General features: G+C 45.9%; 1 protein-coding gene across 1 annotated transcript in view; it reads right to left on the bottom strand.

The window, feature by feature from the left end:
* Positions 1–16,866, bottom strand: part of TMEM263 (transmembrane protein 263) — a 48,662-nt gene extending 31,796 nt beyond the window's left edge. Inside the window, exon 1 of the mRNA XM_068278325.1 lies at positions 16,750–16,866. The gene's annotated coding sequence lies outside the window, so the exon portion shown is untranslated. The remainder of the gene's footprint in view (positions 1–16,749) is intronic.
* Positions 16,867–17,924: the final 1,058 nt, after the last annotated feature.

Here is a 17,924-nt window from a genome sequence, read left to right as displayed (position 1 = left end):
GCTGACACACTGCAGCCACGCTGACACACTGCAGCCACGCTGACACACTGCAGCCACGCTGACACACTGCAGCCACGCTGACACACTGCAGCCACGCTGACACACTGCAGCCACGCTGACACACTGCAGCCACGCTGACACACTGCAGCCACGCTGACACACTGCAGCCACGCTGACACACTGCAGCCACGCTGACACACTGCAGCCACACTGGCCAATACATTGCAGCAATACTGCCTGACACACTGCAGCCACACTGACACTGCAGCTACACTGCCCGACTCACTGCAGCCACACTGCCCCAACCTGATGCGAGAGTGATATGGAGGCTGACATATTTATTTCCTTTTAAAGCAGGATTGTCACCATAAAAACCAAATTTCAACAACAACTGGTCTGAGTGTATTAAGTGATAAAGATGCTAATCCTGCATTCCAAACTTTTTCTGCTGTTATGATTTAGAGTTATCGCATACTTTAGGAGCACTGGCCCTTTAGTAGTCAGTGCCATATGTGGACAGTATAATACATGTGTTATGTAAGTAGATCAAGTATTTATCTACTTATATATGTGTTTTCTGCTCTTTCTGGTCATTAGTGTCTGAATCACACAACTGAAACTAGCATGAAGCTAATCTGGTCAGATTTGTCATAGACGTCTTATCTGTATGCTTGTTCAGGGGCCTATGGCTAAAAGTATTAAAGGCAGAGGATCAACAGGACAGCCCGGCAATGTGCATTATTTTAAAGGAAACATGTCAGCCTCCATACCCCTCTCACCTTGGGTTCCCTTTAAGTTAATTGGTTTTCCTAAAAAAAAAAAAAAAAAAGTCCTTAAAAGGGAACCCGAGATGAGAGCGATTCGGAGGTTGATATACTTTTTCAATTGTAAAATACTTAAAATTTATTTTAAACAGAGCATGAAAATTATCTCTAGGTCACAGTGATGGCAAACCTTGGCACTCCAGCTGTGGTGGAACTACAAGTCCCATGAGGCATTGCTCATGGGACATGTAGTTCATGTGTCTCCGGTTGACTGAAAGCCGATAGCAGGGGGGCGGAGCCAGCGCCAGGGAAAATGATCGGAGCCGCCAGGATTCGGCTCATTTCGGACATTGACCGGCCAGACACAACGCAAAGTGGCCAAACATCGGGTTCTGGCCGTAACATATATAAGTGTCAAAGGGTTGCAATAATAATTTGTATACAGTTTTTCTCCTCTGCAGTCATTAAGGACAAGCTCAGTAGGCCATTGTGAAGCATTAGGGAGTCTTGCCAAGCATGGATGGTCCAGAGTCTCCCCTTATCCTCCTTGACCCACTTTTGCTGGCCGGGAGCCTCTTCTAGTCCGCGGCTGCACTCTCCTCTGTGTAGGAGGTGCCACACTGCGCCCGTGTGAACAGAGCTGCGCCTGAGCAGTAAGGCTGGGTGCACACATGGCTTTGTATGAAAAGGCGAGTTTTCTGCCATGTGCGTAATTTTGTGTGCGTTTTTCCCCCCCGCATACCCGGTTTTTAAGCGTTTTGCGTGTATTTTTATGACTTTAGGGTTTGCATATACAAAACACATATGCATTTTGTATGAGTTTTACATGCGTTTTTATATTGCGTTTTATGCAAATCACTAGAAAGACAACAGGAAGTGGATATACGTCACAAAACAAAAAAACACGCATATAAAACCACATGAAAAACGCATACCATTGCGTTACCATTGACTTTCATTATGTGCGTTTTTGAAAACGCACGTTTCAAAAGGCATATACATTTTTTATGCGGCCCATTGACTTGCATTAGTGGTAAAAATGCTGTGTGCTCCACCCAAATACACTTTTGGCCAGGAAACCCCATTTCTTCTGTGTAACTTTATAACAAGTTAGTTATTTACTCTAATGTCCAGCATGTACAGTGTGTTGCAAAAGTATTCGGCCCCCTTGAAGATTTCCACATTTTGTCACATTACTGCCACAAACATGCATCAATTTTATTGGAATTCCACGTGAAAGACCAATACAAAGTGGTGTACATGTGAGAAGTGGATCGAAAATCATACATCATTCCAAACATTTTTTACAAATAAATAACTGCAAAGTGGGGTGTGTGTAATTATTCGGCCCCCCTGAGTCAATACTTTGTAGAACCACCTTTTGCTGCAATTACAGCTGCCAGTCTTTTAGGGTATGTCTCTACCAGCTTTGCACATCTAGAGACTGAAATCCTTGCCCATTCTTCTTTGCAAAACAGCTCCAGCTCAGTCAGATTAGATGGACAGCGTTTGTGAACAGCAGTTTTCAGATCTTGCCACAGATCCTCGATTGGATTTAAATCTGGACATTGACTGGGCCATTCTAACACATGGATATGTTTTGTTTTAAACCATTCCATTGTTGCCCTGGCTTTATGTTTAGGGTCATTGTCCTGTAGAACCTCCGCCCTAGTCTCAAGTCTTTTGCAGTCTCCAAGAGGTTTTCTTCCAAGTTTGCCCTGTATTTGGCTCCATCCATCTTCCCATCAACTGTGACCAGCTTCCCTGTCCCTGCTGAAGAGAAGCACCCCCCGAGCATGATGCATATGATGCTGCCCCCACCATATTTGACAGTGGGGATGGTGTGTTCAGAGTGATGTGCAATGTTAGTTTTCCGCCACACATAGCGTTTTGCATTTTGGCCAAAAAGTTCCATTTTGGTCTTATCTGACCAGAGCACCTTCTTCCACATGGTTGCTGTCTGTGTCCCCCACATGGCTTGTGGCAAACTGCAAATGGGACTTCTTATGCTTTCTGTTAACAATGCCTTTCTTCTTGCCACTCTTCCATAAAGCCCAACTTTGTGCAGTGCACGACTAAGGACCCATTTCCACTATTGCGAGTTCGCATGCGTTTGCTTCATGCGAATTCGCATAGCCAATACAAGTGAATGGGACTGTTTCCACTTGTCAGGATTTCTGAGCGTTTTCGTCCGCGGCAAAAATTTGCATGGCAGAGCCATCAGAATTTGCATACCACTATGCGGGTGTATGCGAATTTTCATGCGAATTCGCATGGAATTAATTAAAAAGCACACAGGCACTGCCATGGTTAAATTTGCATACAGCGTCATTCATGCAACTTCGCATGCAAATTCGCATGTAATTCGCATACAAATGCATGCAAATTTTTTCCGTGGAAAAGTGGAAATGGGCCCTAATAGTTGTCCTATGGACAGAGTCTCTCACCTGAGCTGTAGATCTCTGCAGCTCATCCAGAGTCACCATGGGCCTCTTGACTGCATTTCTGATCAGCGCTCTCCTTGTTCAGCCTGTGAGTTTAGGTGGACAGCCTTGTCTTGGTAGGTTTACGGTTGTGCCATACTCCCACCATTTCTGAATGATCGCTTGAACAGTGCTCCGTTCAAGGCTTTGGAAATTTTTTGTAGCCTAAGCCTGCTTTACATTTCTCAATAACTTTATCCCTGACCTGTCTTGTGTGTTCTTTGGACTTCATGGTGTTGTTGCTCCCAAGATTCTCTTAGACAACCTCTGAGGCTGTCACAGAGCAGCTGTATTTGTACTGACATTAGATTACACACAGGGGCACTCTAGTCATTAGCACTCATCAGGCAATGTCTATGGGCAACTGACTGCACCCAGACCAAAGGGGGCTGAATAATTACGCACACCCCACTTTGCAGTTATCTATTTGTAAAAAATGTTTGGAATCATGTATGATTTTCATTCCACTTCTCATGTGTACACCACTATGTATTGGTCTTTCATGTGGAATTCCAATAAAATTGATTCATGTTTGTGGCAGTAATGTGACAAAATGTGGAAAACTTCAAGGGGGCCGAATACTTTTGCAAACCACTGTAGACTCTTTGTAAACAAGCAACAAAAATGTCAATAACATTGATATGCAATAAAGATTTAGTACCATGCCTTGAAGAATAAAGTCCCAGCCAGGACACAATCTGCTTCGAGATACATTATTAGACTTTTGGGAGTTAAATCTGACTTCTGGCATGTCCACAGCAGCCATGTCAGAGTGATGTAAAACTGGTTTATTCAGCTCCCAACAAAGAAATAATTAGCCTTGAACTTTTTCAGCATTTTGGTGTCATCGGGATTGTTTGCTCAGCCAGATAAAAAAAGTGTTTTGTTTCTATGTACTTTAATGCCTAGCAGGCACCATTCAATTTCCCATCAGGTTGACTGGTTGGCTCGAGTATTTTCGATCGTATTTCTGATAGATTTTGTAGGGCAGTGATGGGAAAATCAATCAGAAAAACAATTGGGAATTAAAGGGAACCCGAAGTGAGGTGGCTGCCAAATGTATTTCCTTTTAGACAATACCAGTTGCCTGGCAGTCCTGCTAATCTTTCATGCATCAGTAGTGTCTTAATCACACACCTGAAACAAGCATGCAGCTAATTAGACAGAATTCAGTCAGAGCACTTGATCTGCATGCTTGTTCAGGGTGTATGGCTAAAAGTATTACAGGCAGAGGATCAGCAGGACTGCCAGGAAACTGGCATTGTTTAAAAGGAAATACATATGGCAGCCTCCATATCCTTCTCACTTCAAGTGCCCTTTAAATGTCAATTTCACATTTATAAGTTTGTGGAACTTTTTACTGGCTACTCCAGAGCCCAGTGTGAGCAGACGCCACATGAGGCCTGACCGACCAATCGGCAGCGAGGAGCCTCCCAGAAGCCGTTACATAAAGCAGATGGCTGCCTGTATACATTATACGCAGCACGGCACAAGCGCGGATTGTAATGGAGGCATGTGACTGCGAATCACACGGCTGCACTTCTGTCACCAAGACGTATAAAATGACAGGAGGAACATCCTACACGTGGCTGTACTTATCGTGCGAGGTTATATTACTAATAACTGATCTGTCCTATGCAGATTATATTCCACATGCTGTACATTGCTTCCTATTACTGATCAGACATGAGCTACACACACACGCAAGATATTCATTGCCACAATCATACGTGATCTGTTCTATGCAGATTATATTCCACATGCTGTACATTGCTTCCTATTACTGATCAGACATGAGCTATACACACACACGCAAGATATTCATTGCCGCAATCATACGTGATCTGTTTTATGCAGATTATATTAAACATATTGTACATTGCTTCCTGTTACTGATAACCAGACACATGAGCTATACACACACAAAGATTCATTGCCACAATCATACGTGATCTGTTTTATGCAGATTATATTCCACATATTGTACATGGTTTCCTATTAGGGCCCATTTCCACTGGTGCGGTGCGAATTCGTTGCGGAAAACGCAAAAACAAATTCGCACGTGGATGCAAATTCATACGCGAATTCGCATGCGAATTTTACAGCGAATCTGCGTACGTTTTCGCGTATGTTAGTAAGTATGCGAATGTAACCATGTCAGTGCCTGTGTGCTTTTACATTGATTTTATGCAAAAACGTACGCAAATTCGCATGGAAAATCTGCATAACGAAAACGCATGCGAATTTCCTATTAATTACATTGTTTGCGAATCGCACCGATGGCTCTGCTGTGCAGATTTTTCCTGCTCTGGTTTCCTGACAAGTGGAAAGGCTAATTAACTTGTATCGGTTAAGCGAATCTGCGTGCAGAAAACCGCATGCAGATTCACGATAGTGGAAACGGGCCCTTACTGATCAGACACACAAGCTATCCACACACGAAAGATATTCATTACCACAATCATGTGATCTGCCTAAAGGTGGCAACTAACGGTCCAATTTCTAGCGAAAAATCGTTCGGGCGATCGGAAATTGATCGGATTGGTTGTAATGGGCACAATCGGTTATAAATATAGTCGTCCGACTGGATTTTTGTCAAACCAAAATTTGTATTTTCCTGTTGGTTGTGATAGATAGGAATAAAAGATTGGTTCGTTGATGGTGTAGTGAACGATTTTTCATCAGATCAGAATTATCGGATTGCTCAAACGATTTTTCGCTAGAAATTGGATCTTTAGTGGCCACCTTAAGGCTACGTTTCCACTGTGGTGTGAAATTTTCGAGTCCCCAAAAAATTGTATAAGATTTTTCTGATTGGTAAAAAATTTGCGTGTAAATTAGTACACATTTTTATGCGCATTTTCGTACGCAAAAGTTGCCATTAGTCAAATTTCACATAATCTGCCTAGTAACAGCTTAGTCATGACTGCTGACAACTTCCTGTAACCATGCATTTAATGCGAATTTTTTTATGCAAACAACGCCAAAATTGACGTTGCTATGCAAAGCATTGCACGCAAATCGTACGCGATGTCCGAAAATATGATGCAGGACCTCAGAATTTTTCACGCGTACGAAAATTCTAATTGCATAGAAACAGCCCCATTCACTACCAGCAGTTGCCAAATCAATGCAAATTTTCTAAGAGAAAAATCTGACACAAAAAGTACAAGTGGAAACCAGGCCTTATGCAGATTATATTCCACATGCTGTACATTGCTTACTATAAGGGCCCGTTTCCACTATTGCGGTGCGAAATCGCCGCATGATCACCACTGACGAAATCGCATGCGGGTGCGATTCCGCATGCATTTTTTGCCGCGATTTCACATAGGATAGGGTAAATGCAATTTTATCCATGTCACTGCCTGTGTGAATTTACATTAGTTTATATGCGAAATCTCAGGAAAAAAAACGCATGCCAAAACCGCATGCGATTTCCCTATTAAATACATTACGTATGATTCGCCTGCATTCCACACGCAGGCGAATTCTGATGGCTCTGCTGTGCAGAAAAACGCTCAGGAAAACTGACAAGTGGAAACAGGCCCATCCACTTGTATTGGCTATGCGAATCCGCATGCGGATCCGCGATAGTGGAGACGGGCCCTTACTGATCAGACATGAGCTATCCACACACACAAAGATATTCATTGTCCCAATCATATATGATCTGTCTTATGCAGATTATATTCCACATGCTGTACATTGCTTCCTATTACTAATAAGACACACAAGCTATCCACACACGCAAGATATTCATTGCCACAATCGTAAGTGATAATTCACCGCAAGGCACGTGTCTGCAAACATCCCTCCTGCATTTGATTGGTTCCCTTCCACGCTGAATAAATTTGCATAATTTTGGAAGGAGTAGGATTATGTTGAGTATCCTTATTTAGCGACACTCCTGAATTCCAACCCACCCCCCTCCTTTATAGAAGAGGATGGGCTGCTTGGCAGAAGCCCAGCAGCTCGTCCATAGATTGATTGAAGAAACAGTCACCTGAAGCAATCATGAACACCATAATTTCAGATGACATTTATGCAATTTGAATAGAGCTCCCTACAACTGCCTACTGAATCATCCTACAGCTCAGTCCAGTCCTGGTGGCTGCCATATGTATTTTATTGTATTAAGTGATAGGGATATGGAGGCTGACATATTTGTTTCCTTTTAAACAATACCGGTTTCCTGGCAGCCCTGCTGATCTCGCTGGCTGCAGTAGTGTGAACCACACACCTGAAACAGGCATGTGGCCAATCTTGTTAGAAACATCTGATCTGCATGCTTGTTCGGGGTCAATGGCTAAAAGTATTAGAAACAGAGGCCTAGCAGGACAGCCAGGTAATCTGTATTGCTTAAGAGGAAATAAATATGTCAGCCTCCATATTCCCCTCTCTTCAGGTGTCCTTTAAGGCCCGGTTCACATTAGCGTTCGCTGTCCGGAATCGCCTGATCGGATCCGGACCGTATACTGTACAAACGGAACGTACGTTCCGCATGGCAATGCAAAGTCTATGCGGACGTTCACATGCGTATGTTCCGTACAGAACGGAGCCGGATCGGATCCGGACTCCGGACAGTTTTCCAACATGCGCTATTTTTCAGGTCCGGTCATCCGGCCCACGCACCCGGACCGGATCCTGACCCTTCGCATGCGGCCATGCTGTGCAATGGGAAACGGATGTTTCTCATCACACTGGCAATAGGACCGCATGCTTCCAGCACCGGTCCTATGCCACTTGGGGGGCCCGGACTACACGCTGGTATCCCCCATGCTTGCGGTGCCTTTCTGGCACTGCAATGTATCTAGTTCCGGCTACTTTATTGTAGCCGGAACTGATACATTCCGGATCCGCAACTTGTGCCGCCTTGTGGCCAACGCAGAGACCCGTACGGTCTCTTTGCGGCCCCCCGGACTCCCGGACACTTGCGGACTCGAACAGCAAGTGTGAATGGGGCCTAACATGAGCCTCCACTATTACTAGAAAACAGGAAATACATTCTGTCCATCTCTATACATTTAATTAGAAATATTACATCATCTTTCTTACATCCAATCATGTAAAACACGTGTCAGCTCAAACACAATCATTCCACAGGATTCCTGACAGAGACCAAGTAACATGGGCTCCTACTCTGTGCAGCTAATTTACTCCTATGGCAAGATGGAGACTTCAGATTCAAAGCTGATAAAATTGAAATCTCAGCTTCACAGCTGGCTATAAACTGAATTGGAAAGATACATTGTAACAACATTAAATTGCACACAAAAAAAAAAAATACACTGTGGAAGTCAGATGCAAGCTTGTAGCAAATTTTCTGTGGGATCAGGTTTAACCCCTTCATGACGCTGTGCACTTGTTTGTACTGTGCCATGTCCATATATTCCAGTCCATTTAACACTCCTTACAGGATACCCGACGTGACATGTGACATAGTGAGATAGACATGTGTATGTACAGTGCCTAGCACACAAATAACTATGCTGTGTTCCTTTTTTTTCCTTTCTCTGTCTGAAAGAGTTAAATATCAGGTATGTAAGTGGCTGACTCAGTCCTGACTCAGGACAGGAAGTGACTACAGTGTGACCCTCACTGATAAGAAATTCCAACTATAAAACACTTTCCTAGCAGAAAATGACTTCTGAGAGCAAGAAAGAGGTAAAAAAAAAGGTTATTTCTTATCAGTGAGGGTCACACTGTAGAGTGTAGTCACTTCCTGTCTGAGTCAGAACTGAGTCAGCCACTTACATACCTGATATTTAACTCTTTCAGGTAGATAAAGAAAAAAGGAACACAGCCTAGTTATTTGTGTGCTTGGCACTGTGCATACACACGTCTATCTCATCATGTCACTTCAGGTATCCTTTAACATTGCATTAAGACATTGCCCATTGACCAGTCACTGCCTGTTGCTGAATATGTGACAACCCCCATTGTACAGAATGTAGAGGTGCACACACACGCACAATTACTGTCACCCGTAGAGATTGAGAATTGATCCCTCTTGCAACAGTTGGGGACAGAGTTATGTATAGATATGTCACTAGCCTACAGACTAGCAATGCGTTCTGTTGCTATGGAGAGGGGAGGAGGGCTGTCGGGATGGTATAGGATGGAGCAATTGGAATAAATAGGAGAAGAATGACCTTGGCTGATACAATCACTCGCCAATACATCGAGGGGGAAAATCGGGGACCGCCATACATGCTAGAGTCTCAGCAGAGGCTGCCCTGACTAGGGTGTGCACAAGGCTTTAAGGTGCCCGTTAATGATCAAATATCCAGAGCGATCAACTATCCAATCGATCGGAAATGTTCGTTTGGGCCCACCAATGGAGGAGAAAATAAATAAGCTATCCGATCAGAATCATTCCGAATCATTCAGAAGGATCGTTCGTATTTGATCGGCACCAGCAACCATATATGCTCCAATCAAATGTTTGGGAGATTGTACCATTAATGGTCACCTTAGAGAGCAACTAAACAAGGATTGAACTTCATCCCAATCAGTAGCTGATGCCCCCTTTCCCACAAGAAATCTTTACGTTTTCTCGAATAGATTATCGGGGGGGGGGGGGGGGGGTGAGTGTGATGTCAGGACCTGGGAGCCTCATTGCATTGTGGGAAATAACAGGTGTTTTCAACTGCCAAGCAGCCAGAGGAAAGGAACTGCTGGTTAATAATAACACATTTGCCTAAATTATCTAGCAGCCAATCAGGTCGAACTGGTTAGTTGAATGTTACACTCATCGCTGGCTGCATCTAGACTGCTTCAAAGTCCTTACTGATTTTTTGGGTTAGGGTTACGCCTGCGTCCGGCATCTAAATTAGTTTTTTCATTATACAACCTTCCATACTCAGGAGGGTAAAGCACAAAAACAAAAACCGGGAGCCCCCAATAGTGTACTACTGAGATAATTGGAATAATATGTAATAAGTAATCAGAGATATACTCACAAACATGGGCCGCCGGATATCAGGCAACCACTTATAGTGCGGATGGGGATATTAAAGGGGAACTTCAGCCTAAACAAACATACTGTCTTTAAGTTACATTAGTTATGTTAATTAGAATAGATAGGTAATATAATCTCTTACCCACCCTGTTTTAAAAGAACAGGCAAATGTTTGTGATTCATGGGGGCAGCCATCTTTGTCATGAGGGCAGCCATCTTTTTGGTTGAAAGGAGGTGACAAGGAGCAGGAGACAGTTCCAACTGTCCTGTGTCCTGATTACCCCTCCCAGCTGCACATTCTAGGCGTCAAATGTCAAATTCAAAATGTAAAGAAAACAAATTTGCACCAAAACAGCAGAACGAGAGCAACAACATCAGAAATCCCATCATGCTTTGCACAGCATCAGGGGAAAAAAGCCCGGGCAGTTTTCTTCTGTGCAGCTAAAAATGAGGCTTGGATAAGAGAAACAAAGTTCTGATGCTGTGAAACTGTTAAAGAAACACCAGGCCTTTTCAGTGCTGCTGAGTCGATTTTTAGTCCGGAGGTTCACTTTAAGCCTGTCCCCACTCAGGCCAAGAAGTCGCTCTCCGCAGCAGAAAAGAAAGGGTGTTCGCACCCATCCACCAGGTGGATAATCGTATGCAAAAAATTACAGAGGCGCCAGCAGAATAAAATATAATCAATTTTAAAACAACAGTAAAATCCGGGGGGTAAGGGTGGACCCACCTCCCTCGGAACCAAAAACACAACCACTGTAGAAAGTGTAGATAAAATTTAATCTGTACTCCAGAATAACAATTGCAACGCGTTTCGCGGGTCTCAAGCCCGCTTCCTCAGGCAAAACACAAAAAACGGGAGCAGCTCAGAAGTTGTGCACACGCAGCAACAGAGGCGCTGCGCTGCGTGTGCACAACTTCTGAGCTGCTCCCGTTTTTTGTGTTTTGCCTGAGGAAGCGGGCTTGAGACCCGCGAAACGCGTTGCAATTGTTATTCTGGAGTACAGATTAAATTTTATCTACACTTTCTACAGTGGTTGTGTTTTTGGTTCCGAGGGAGGTGGGTCCACCCTTACCCCCCGGATTTTACTGTTGTTTTAAAATTGATTATATTTTATTCTGCTGGCGCCTCTGTAATTTTTTCTATACTCAGGAGTTCTTCAAACATTACCCATTACATTATTTACACAAACATAACACTATTATACAACGCTGACACATTTTTAGGAGCACTGTAGAAACACTGAGCAAGTCACAGGACTAAAGCATAGTACACACATCCAATTCTGATTGGCCAATCTTCACCACTTCCAAGTAGTGCAAAGGTGGGCATTTAGGATACAATCCCGCAGCTGATCAACAAGATATAATCGCAGTGGTGATCGACTGGAAAATTTTGGTCGTGTCCATTAACCACTTGAGGACCGTAGGCTTACACCCCCCCCCCCCCCTAGTGACCAGGCCATTTTGCACAAAAAGGGCCACTGCAGCTTTGAGGGCTTGCTGCAGGGCCGTACAACTCAGCAGTCAAGTGATTTCCCCCCCTTTCTCCCCACCAACAGAGCTCTCTGTTGGTGGGGTCTGATCGCTCCCCCAATGTTTGGGGGTTGTTTTGTAAATATTTCATTTGTTTTTAAATAAAATTGCCTATTTTTTATTTTTTTTGTATTATTTTTTACTCTTCCCTCTGCCAGCCTATCACCGTGATCGGCTGTCATAGGCTTCAGCCTATGACAGTGGATCACTTGTCTGCCTCTAAGGGGGACAGCCGTAGCACACTGCTGTCCCCCAGTACAGCGCTGCTGTAGATCACAGTGCTGTACAATGTAAATAGACGGCAGTTTTGCAGTCTAACAGTCTCCTAGCAGCGATTGCCGCTGGGAGGCTGAAGGTGGAGCTCTGTCATTCATGCAGAAGCGCACGCGCGATCTCCTGCAAGTCCTTGCCCCAGTACTTGACGCAAATTGGCGTTAGGTGTTCCTGGGGCTGCCGCCTTGGTCACCCCCATTGGCGTTAGGCGGTCAGGGAGGTCTGCACATGCGCAGAAGCCCCAGACTGGACGCGACTGAGCTGTTAGCGGGGCTGATTGCGACTGAACGGGAGACCGCGGGAGGACGGCGAGGGACTCAGACGTGCTGGAGGAAGCCCCGGGTAAGTATCAAATACTTTACTTATTTTTATCTCTGGTACACTAATGGCCAAATTACCGCTAACTGATTCAGATTAATGGAATCGATCAGAATAGCTGGCAGTGATTAAGCCATTAATGGGCATATCCGATTATTTCCGACCGATTACCACAACGATCGATCGGCTGCTGGATTTTATCGTTAAGAGCTTGCCAATACCCGTATACAACATTTTATTGGCCAATTTTACCACTGACAATCATGTAGTATGAGATCTTACCCATAAAATCTGTTCACAGTATTCAAAATGGGTTGGGTTTAATGCTACATAGAGGTGACTGATTAGTGATTGGCCAATCAAAATTGAATGTGTGTACCAGGTTTTAAAACCCATTTACAAAGAGTGGTCCATCACACAGTCCCCTTTGCTGCCCTTGTCAGGCCCAGACCACAACAGTTTCAGTGCCAATATGTGACCAATCGAATTCACTTCTGAAAACGACGCCTCTAATAAGGGAGCATACACACATCCAATTTTGATTCGCCAATGATTACCCAATTTTACCACTTCCATATAGTATGGAGGGCCAACAGATGACGAATACTATAAACAGATTGTGTGGGTAAGCTCTGACACTACATGAAGGTGTTAAAATTGGCCAATAAAAATTGGATGTGTGTACGCATTCTGTAAATTGGTACACACCAATTTTGATTGGCTAACCACTGACCAATGTTACCACCTCCATGTAGTATGAGGGCATACCTACATATTCAGCTCATAGTATTCAAAATTGGTTGGTTTTACCTAGAAATTGTAAAATTGGTCAGTAATTGGCCAATCATAATTGAAAGTGTGTGCCAGGCTTAAAGCGGGATTGTCAGCCAGAAACCAAATGCTATTTAAACACTGCTGAATGGAGCTGCTGACACTGGGGAAAGTGTCGTCCTGTGTAATACAAGTAACTATGGAAAGATGGATTTCATTTTAAAGCTCTCTTTCTCCTCTTTCTGGCGACACCTAAATCGTCGCCCTACGCCTTTTAGTTTTCTCTATTTTCGCGATTGAAATCACGGCCGCTGCAATTTCAATCGCGAAAATAGCGAAAACTAAAAGGCGTAGGGTGGCGGTTTATATATCATTGGAAATAGGAGAAAGAGAGCTTTAAAATGATATGCATCTTTCCATAGTTTCTGCACTGCTCGGAGTCCCTTTAAGGCATGCAAAATGTAAGCAATTCACATGTTTTTATTATTTTGCGTAGGAAAGATTTACATGCTAATCGCATGCGATTTGCATACAGTATGTGGGAAGAAGGAACTTGCTGTGGGATTTTAAAACACCCAAAGACAAAGAATCGCATGCGACTTGTATTCTGCCCATAGACTTACATTATGTGGGATTTTGCATGCATTTTCCACTATGTGGGAAAGTGCATGGGATTCAAATAAGTTTGCTCCCTGCTTAAAAGTTCTGCTGGCAGCGGTCTATCCCACAGTTTCTACTCTACAAGTAGAGATCCCAGAAACCTTCCCTCGACCCATCGCTACCCTCCAACCACTGTCCTATCTCCCTCCTCCCCTTTGCCTCAAAACTCCTTGAGCGTCTGGTTCACAAACGCCTGACCCAGTTCCTCAATGCAAACTCACTGCTAGACCCACTGCAATCTGGATTTCGGCCTGCCCACTCAACCAAAACTGCTCTCACCAAAGTGGTCAATGACCTTGCCTTAGCTAAAGCTGAAGGTAAATACTCCATTCTCCTCCTTGACCTTTCAGCAGCTTTTGACACAGTAGATCATCCCCTACTCCTCCAGTCCCTCCAGTTCTTGGGCATTCACGATCTTGCCCTGTCCTGGCTTTCATCCTACCTCTCCAACCGCTCCTTCACGACCGCCTTCAATGAGTCCTCATACACCCCCAACCACCTCTCGGTGGGAGTCCCCCAAGGTTCGGTCCTTGGCCTCCTACTGTTCACCCTATACACATCCTCCATTGGCAAGGTGATCTCCTCCATGGGTTTTAACTATAATCTGTATGCAGATGACACCCAGATCTACCTCCACACCCCTGACATATCCACCACTACCATGGACAAGGTCTCCTCCTGCCTATCAGCCATCTCCTCTTGGATGTCCGCTAGGTTCCTGAAACTAAACCTAGACAAAATGGAATTTATGATCTTCCCCACCCCGGACATCCATAAACCTCCCAGATGTGCATGTCACTGTTAACCACACTACCATTCACACTACCTCTCAAGCCCGCTGTCTGGGTGTCACCCTGGACTCCGCACTCACCTTTACTCCCCACATCCAAAACCTCACAAAGTCCTGCAACTTCCACCTTCGTAACATCTGTAAGATTCGCCCTTTCCTGACCTCTGCCACCACCAAACTCCTCATCCATGCCCTCATAATTTCCCGCCTTGACTACTGCAATGCCCTTCTGTCTGGTCTCCCTATGACCTGAATTGCCCCACTGCAGTCCATCATGAATGTGGCAGACAGAATTATCCACTCCTCCCATCGCTCCACCACGGCGGCTCCCCTCTGTGAATCCCTCCACTGGCTTCCTATCCAGTCCAGAATCAGATTCAAGATACTGTGTCTGACCTACAAATCTGTCCACAAAACCTGTCCAACCTACATTTCCGATCTTACTCAGGAGGTACACACCTAGCCGCTCACTCTGCTCTTCCAATGAACTTCGCCTAACCGCCCCCCGCATCACCCAGTCCCATGCACGCCTCCAGGACTTCTCAAGAGCTGCTCCAACACTATGGAACTCCCTACCTCCACCCATTAGGGCAGCCCCCTCCTTCAACATCTTCAAGAAAGCCCTCAAAACTCCCTTTTTCACTCTGGCCTACTACCCCTCACAAGTGCTCTAAACCCACAGCTGAACTCTGGTCTCCTACATCTCGTGTCCCTACCTCTCCCTTTAGATTGTAAGCCTTTGGGCAGGGTCCTCCTTCTTTTGTGTCCTACCTGATCATGCACCTCCATTACTGTGAACCCATGCTATGCATCTGAGTGAACCTAACTTGCCTAATCTCCATGCTCCATCCAGTGACTGACTAAGCATTACCTTGTACTCATACTGTGCTGTGTGATCTCCATGCTCCATCCAGTGACTGACTAAGCATTACCTTGTACTCATACTGTGCTGCGTGATCTGGTCTTTCTTGTATTCCTGTATTGTCATATTGCTGTTTGTCACCCCTAAATATTGTCTGTAACCTAAACTAATGTCCAGCGCTGCGTAATATGTTGGCGCTTTATAAATACAATAAATAATAAATAAAATAAATCCTTCCCACAGTCAATACAAATGCTTCACTGGCAATAGTCTATTCCTCTGTCCCTAATAACGGCTCTACTGGCAATAGTCTATCCTACAGTCCTTATTAATGACTTTGCTGGCAATAGTCTATTCCACCATTCCTAATAATGGCTCTACTGGAAATAGTCTATCCTACAGTCCATATTAATGACTTTGCTGGCAATAGTCTATTCCACAATCCCTACTAAGGCTCTACTGGCAATAGTCTATCCAACAGTCCCTAATAATGGTTCTACTGTCAATAGTCTTGATAAACTTTTTCCTGACAGCAGTCCATCCTACAGTTCCTGCTAATGCTTCTCTTTACAAGGCGTCATCAGACAGTCCCTAACAAGTCATCCACCGACAGCCATCCACTCCGCAGTCCGTACTCATGTACCTGCTTGGAACAGTCCATGACAAAGTCCTTAAAGCAAACCTGCGAGTTCAACGGAGGCAAAAGTCAGACACTTACCTCCGTGGAGAATGTGGATCCTCCGGCCCCAGAGAACAAGCGTGACCGCACGACAGCTCACACCTGCGCAGCATCGCAAAACCGCTGGGGCTTGGCAGAAAAACCTGAGCCCGAACCACTCTGTGCTACTGCGCTGGCGCAAAGCATCTAAGCCTCCGCGGTGCGACCCCGCTCAATCAACAAACCTCCACTCCGTGCTACTGCGCAGGCGCAAAGCATCTACACCTCCGCGGTGCGACCGTGCTCCATCAACAAACCTCCACTCCATGCTACTGCGCAGGCGCAAAACATCTACGCCTCCGCGTGCGACTGTGCTTCATCAACAAACCCCTATCGATGATTTTCAGGGGTTACAGCGCTGGAACAGCGAGGTGGATGGAGAAGCCGCTGGAGGATTCCCTCTACTAAGGTAAGTATATTAATTGGCCACTTTGTTTTTCCTACAGACAGGTACACTTTAACCTGAATGCTGCTTCCCCCAGAGCATCCCCTATCACTGCTCCATCACACAGTCCCTACAGGCTGACCCCAGCTGCTGCTCCTGGCCGTCTATGGAAGCCCCTCTCCAGCCCCTCGGCCATGCATGGGGACCACCGGGACGGGCATCACTCACCCGCTGCGGCGACCCCCTCAATCCGTCTGTCCGGGATCCCCGGCCGTGTCACACAGCTGCTCTCCGCGTCTCCCTCCGCCAGCCGCTCTCACACTCTCTCTGCACTCCGCTGCAGACGTGGCGCCTGACGCATCCTTCCGCTCAGCCAATCACAGCTCTCCTCCGCGCTGGCCAATGGGCGGGCGAGCTGGCCGCCGTGACGTGGAGCTGCCCAGATGTTTCTGGTCTCTCATCCTGTGCGGCGGGGAGGGGGGCTGTCTGTGCGGAGGGGAGGGCCCGCGTACCTGGGCTGCCAGGTGGTCATGGGGGGCCAATGCCAGGCTGTGCTGTCCTGTGTGTATGAATGCAGGTGACAGCTCTGCTATATAGAATGCCTAGGCACTTACCCGGTACACCGCGGCAACACCACTGAGTATAGGAGGCTGGGGGGAGATAACTTGTTGTGTTCACTTGCTAAACCTCTCCATTGCCCCTTATAGAGCATTCCAGCTGTCTACTACCCATCCCATATAACATCATTGCTTTCTACAGCCCCTGGTAGTGTGGCGCAGCTTTCTACTGCCCCTCGTAGTGTGGCGCAGCTTTCTACAGCCCCTCGTAGTGTGGCGCAGCTTTCTACAGCCCCTCAAGTGTAGCGCAGCTTTCTACTGCCCCTCGTAGTGTGGCGCAGCTTTCTACAGCCCCTCGTAGTGTAGCGCAGCTTTCTACAGCCCCATGTAGTGTGGCACAGCTTTCTACTGCCCCTCGTAGTGTGGCACAGCTTTCTACAGCCCCTTGTAGTGTGGCGCAGCTCTCTACTGTCCCTCGTAGTGTAGCGCAGCTTTCTACAGCCCCATGTAGTGTGGCACAGCTCTCTACTGCCCCTCGTAGTATAGCACAGCTCTCTACTGCCCCTCGTAGTGTGGCGCAGCTTTCTACAGCCCCTCGTAGTGTGGCGCAGGCAGCTCTCTACTGCCCCTCGTAGTGTGGCACAGCTTTCTACAGCCCCTCGTAGTGTGGCGCAGCTCTCTACTGCCCCTCGTAGTGTGGCACAGCTTTCTACAGCCCCTCGTAGTGTAGCGCAGCTTTCTACAGCCCCTCGTAGTGAGGCGCAGCTTTCTACAGCCCCTCGTAGTGTGGCGCAGCTTTCTACAGCCCCTCGTAGTGAGGCGCAGCTTTCTACAGCCCCTCGTAGT

The sequence above is a fragment of the Hyperolius riggenbachi genome, chromosome 3 (assembly GCF_040937935.1).
Source record: "Hyperolius riggenbachi isolate aHypRig1 chromosome 3, aHypRig1.pri, whole genome shotgun sequence".
NCBI lineage: Eukaryota > Metazoa > Chordata > Amphibia > Anura > Hyperoliidae > Hyperolius > Hyperolius riggenbachi.
The sequence above is the reverse complement of the archived record's forward strand: the minus strand, read 5'-3'. Positions and strand labels throughout refer to the sequence as shown.